Below are 5,371 nucleotides of genomic sequence, written 5' to 3' on the forward strand. Positions count from 1 at the left end.
CTACCAAACGTAAATTCATCAAGAAGACATCGGTTAGAATCTGAGATTTTAGCAAACTAAGATGATCAAACTATTCGAAACGGAGAGCCAATGTTGGAGCTGTTTGATCGATCATGCCCGAGCGACTCGAACGACTTGAGACTCGAGACACGGAGAGCAACACGAGCATAAATAAACGTTCATCGTAAACGGAAATAACTGGTTTCTCGTACGTTCTCCTCGAATTGAGAACGATCGGGCAACTAGCCCGAATTCGACTCGATTTCGGTAAAGCGAATCTAAAGTCTCTGAAGGAAATCTCGGAGCTCTCGCTCTCTCTCGCTCTCTCTCTCCCTCCCCTCTCTCTCTCTCTCTCTCTCGACTATCACAAACACTCTCGATTTCTCTGTTTACTTTTACAAACGGCCACTCACCTTTTTTACGAATTGGCAAAATCTTGGCGATCCTCGACGCGCCCGCGTAATCCAGATCTCGATCGAGGACTGCCCCCTTCGCTCCGCCCGCCGTCGTTGATTCCGATATTCCGTTTTCCGCGATCGCGATCGCGCGCAACGCCGATCCTTTCCTCTCTCCTTTTCCCCCCTTTTTCTGGAGGGAAGGCCACTCTTTCTCTCACAACGGCACAATCCTAACCTTACACCGTACACGTGCACACACACACACATACACACACACAAACGTCACTACAGACACACTAGCAGCATACGTGAACGGAAATTCCCGTCAATTTCCGCGACTCCGTCGTACACCTTCGCACTACGGTCACTTAATTCACGACGATTAGAAACTGCAGGATATTTGGTTCATTGATCAACTTGATCCTTCTTTTTCTCTCTCTCTCTCTTTCTTGCTTTCTATATATCACATACAAAGCGATCAGTAGATAAAGACACTAAATCGGTGATCCACGGGCTCACTTCACTCGCGCGCGATACCATCCGAATTCGTTGGGCCGTCGTGCCGGCCGCCGTTCGAAAGCGACGAAAATCTCGGAGAGTTTCGGCATTCTCCGCCATCGCGCGCGGATACGAGAAAAAACGCACCTTGGATCGGCTCTCTGGGAACGTTCTTTCGCAGCGTCGGCGTCGCGTACGGAATTACAACGGCCGCGGCGCGCGCTCGTGATTCCAAGCTGAAGTTAGAAGCGAGCGAGAAAATCGATTTTCGAAATCACCGTCGTTGTCGATCCGTGCGACTGACTTCGCGGATCTGAACAAAGAAGAGGCACGGCCGACCGCGAGATCGTCTACCTGTCATCGACGAATTCAAACTTTACGCTGGTAACTCGTGCGCATTCGCGCGTACTTAGAGACTTTTAGGCCGGGTTCACACCTTGACCTTAACTCGGTCTTAGGTCTGTTTTTTATTGCTGCACCGTGTGTAATAGTTCAGAAAGTACAGTAATAAAAAAACAGACCGTTTGAAAATCTGGCAACGAGCAAATCTGTCAGAATAAGAGTGAGAAAGAAGGATAGATGCATCATTTCTTTTTATAGAGTGTCGAAAAATTGATAAATATTTTTAAGAGACATTGTAATATTTTAAAACGAATGAACTTTTAACAATAAGTCGTTATTTACTCTTTAAATTCTTAGAATCTCATTCTAAAGAATGAAAATTGAATCAGTCTTCAAATTGAATCAGAAGAAGAGAGCCTCAGTTTTCCATCTTTAAAAGTGAGATTACACTTTTCAAAGTGAGCTTTTATTTTAAAAGTTTTAAAGAGCGATCTTTAAGCGATCTTTAAGTCTTAAACTGTAAGAAATTGATTAATTACAGTCAATATGAGAAGAATAATTGACAATGATTAATCAATTTTTTACATCTTAAAACTGAAAATTGTATAATGGCTTATTGTAGAGAAAACCTAGAAAAGTTTAATACGAGAAAATACTGAAGTTATGATAGTTTTAAAAAATGGCAGAGCTTAAAAATTACAAAACAAAATTACATTAAAAACAAATAACAAAATTAGAATTATTTTCACAAACTTAGGGATAGCAAGATGATTAGTGTGATGTTGAATTTTCTCATTTGTTTGTAAAGGCATGAAATTCGTAGACCTTCACACTGTTCATCTTCTTGTCATCCCTGAGCATGCAAAATTCTAATCTTTAAACTCTTTCCATTTGTGAAAACCGTCGTAATCAATCAGAACTTTGGTATTTTCATATTAGACTTTTTATTTTTCTTAAAATGTTATGAAGAATCTGTCTTTAAAATATTTATCGTTAATTTTGAGACACTCTTAATATATTATCTCATTCTTATACTACTCTCTACAACTTTTAGAGTGGAAAAAATCTCATTTTCAAGAATGATATCTCACTATTAAAGATTGAAAATTGAACCACTCTTTTTCAAAACTAGCTCAATTTTCATTCTTAGACAGACATTTCACTTTAAAGAATTTAGAAAGTAATCATTCATTCTAACTTACTAAAGTTTACAAAAACGACGGGCCAATGAAAAGTTTGTCATCTCGTGGCCAGAGGATCAATCATATAACAATTTTTCCTTAGGATAGAAATGTAAAAAGTGAATTTTTTTATATTATGTACTATGTATTATGTATATATATATTAAACGTATTACTATGCATTATGTATTATGTACCTGAATATATACATAAAAATTTTCACGTTTCTATGATAATCAAGACCCAAAATTCTGTTAAACCGTAATTACATGATGGGTTGCCGGTTGCGGTTCTCGATTGAGGATTCTATTTTAGCCAATGACGTTACAGCTAGTTCGTATTAACTGTACCGTGATTGGCTAAAGTAGAACAATCAACCAGCAACCTGAAATGACGGTTTTACAACTAGGATATCGTCAACGTGCTGCAAAATGCTTTGAAGCATTCTTTCATTGATCAATTAGTAAAATTCTTTCTTCTGATTGATCAATCAAATACTTCACAGCATTTATAGTGAGACTATTTGTGGTTTCTAGCAAGAGATAATGCAATACAATAACTATGTTCAGCAAAATATTTATTTTGTACCTGTTGGAAGTTTTCTTCACGTTGATTGGATTATATTTATGCAGATCTAAGAATATAATCTAATTAGCGCGAAGAAAATTTCCAATAGTTGTAAAATAAATATTTTGCTGAATGCAGCCAATAATCATTTTATCTTTGTTTAACATTGACAAACAATAAGGCTGTAATAATTCATGTAAATAATGTGTTACACTATTGTCTGATTTTACACTGAAAAAATTTACTAAATGTTACTAAATATTTGTTTAAATAGCACTAACTAAATATTAACTTACAATAAATAAATATTTACTCAATAAAAAATGACACTTAAATTAATAATTCTTATACCAAATAAAATGTGTTTACGTTTAGTAAATATTTAATACTATTCAAACAAATATTTATTAAAATTAGTACATATTTTTTACAATGTACCAGTGTAGTTTAATTTCAATCTTCAATTCAACTAACTCTCCATTTAAGTCCATTTAAGAATTAGAAAGAGATTTCAACTTACTTGAAAAGTAAATTAATATACATTAATAGAAACAGGCATGTGTCATCTATGTCTTTTGCTAGAAAGCACCTTTTGACAGCACTCATCAGACTTTTTAGTACATACGGATGAATCGCCCGCGAATCTGTTAGAATGAATATTCCGTTCCGTCCGAAAATCGAGGCTATCTTATAAAAAGAAGTTTTCCCAAGAACTCGCTGCGAAACGTGCCGAAGAGACGTCTATCGCGCGACGATGACGAGTCACGTTGTGTGTCACGATAACTTCGTCCGACTTGAGATTCGTGCGGGGAACGTGGGGAACGTAAGGAACGTGTGAGACGCGACCGGACGGCTTTCTCAAAATCGTCCATACGGCGCGGCGTCGACGTAGATTTTCTCATCGTTCTTACGACGAAGTTATAACGGGCGAGAAAGAAGCGAGGGACGGTGACGAAGGGTAACTGAAGGGAACGGAAAGAGAGCGGAAGGCGCGAGGGGGGGAATATACGACTTTTCAAAAATACCACGCGCCGACCAATCGCGGTACACACGCGTATACGGTGATTCGGCGCGGCCGCGATTTACCGACGGTACCACCGACGAGAGCAGGACGGACGGAGAAGAAACTCAAGAAACGAAGCCGTTACGCGCGCGAGTGCGCCTGCCCGCTCTCCCTCTCTCTCTCACACACACACACACGCACACGCGCGCACACACACACACACACATAAATATACGCGTACCTCAATTCCGATATACGTGTGTACGTTGCGTGCGTGTGCGCATGTAAACGCGCGCGCGACGCCCGCGAGCGTACGTTACGCGCGCAACAACGCACACGCACGGACGATTGCCGTTTTGCCGAAACGACGGAGGAAGGCTTAGGCGCTGACGCGCTAGAGAATTCAACACAGACGCGCGAGAAACGCGCGAGCGCACCACGATCGTGTCACCGCGCTGGGCGGCGGAGTGCGGACGCGTTCTTGCCTTGTGCGCGTTGAGCGTTTCTCTCCCGCGTCCTCGCTCGCGTTCGCGCACGAGCGACGGCCCAACCGGTGTCGCGTCCGCGCACGCTCCTACGACGCGACGGACTTACGAACTGCGACGACCGAACGACGAAGGGACAATTTCGGGCCCCTCCTCCGAGGAACCGAGACGTTACGTCCGGTTTCAACTTTGTAACGCGAGCGGACGGGATCGTTCGACCGACCGACCGACCGACCGACCGACCAACCGACCGACCGGCCGAGGTAACTTAAACTGAACGCCAGCGCGCCTACGGTAAACGAGATTAAACCTACGTGCCGGCGGAGCTGCCGCCGTTGGCCAATCCGCGCACGGCTTTACGCCAATCGGCCAATCAACGTAAAGCCTAACCTGGCGAACGGTTATCCCAGGTGCAGCCAGTGAGGCGCCATTGCGCTGGCACGTTACCTGCTCCAAGTATGCGGCGAAATGTGGAGGGGACGAGAGCGAGGGTACGAGAGACGATGTGCGACGTGTGTATGATGCGTGTGGGAGAGAAAGAGATGGTGAGTGTTTGGAGAAACGGCCGAATTACACCGGACTCTCGGAAGAGAATCGTATCGGGCACGACACGGCGCCTGGTTTCCTCCGCTCCGATCTCGTCGAAAATGATTCGCGACGAGAAATTCTTCGGGACACCGTATACATTTTTCTTTCAATCGTCTGAGATGTCGATATCGGATCGACGTGGGTGTTCCTTTTCTTTCCGGCACGCACATACACATATACACACACACACATACATCCGCGCATGCATGTATAAAGTGCGCGCGGCGTATACAGTGGACCCCGACTCTTATCTTTTTAAACGCTTGGTTTATTTTAACCCTTAAATGCCTTTGCGGCGTGGCACACCCA

General features: G+C 42.8%; 1 protein-coding gene across 2 annotated transcripts in view; it reads right to left on the bottom strand.

The window, feature by feature from the left end:
* Window positions 1-4,717, bottom strand: part of LOC108748736 (myb-like protein AA) — a 91,597-nt gene extending 86,880 nt beyond the window's left edge. The window contains exons 1-2 of one of the 2 annotated variants that reach the window (XM_018487040.1): window positions 4,231-4,717; window positions 414-854 (exon numbers count right to left, since the gene is read on the bottom strand). The gene's annotated coding sequence lies outside the window, so the exon portion shown is untranslated. Of the gene's footprint in view, window positions 1-413; window positions 1,053-4,230 lie in introns of those variants that run through there. The other variant, XM_018487041.1, reaches the window with a different exon arrangement.
* Window positions 4,718-5,371: the final 654 nt, after the last annotated feature.

Source organism: Trachymyrmex septentrionalis, unplaced genomic scaffold, assembly GCF_001594115.1.
Source record: "Trachymyrmex septentrionalis isolate Tsep2-gDNA-1 unplaced genomic scaffold, Tsep1.0 scaffold24, whole genome shotgun sequence".
Taxonomy (NCBI): domain Eukaryota; kingdom Metazoa; phylum Arthropoda; class Insecta; order Hymenoptera; family Formicidae; genus Trachymyrmex; species Trachymyrmex septentrionalis.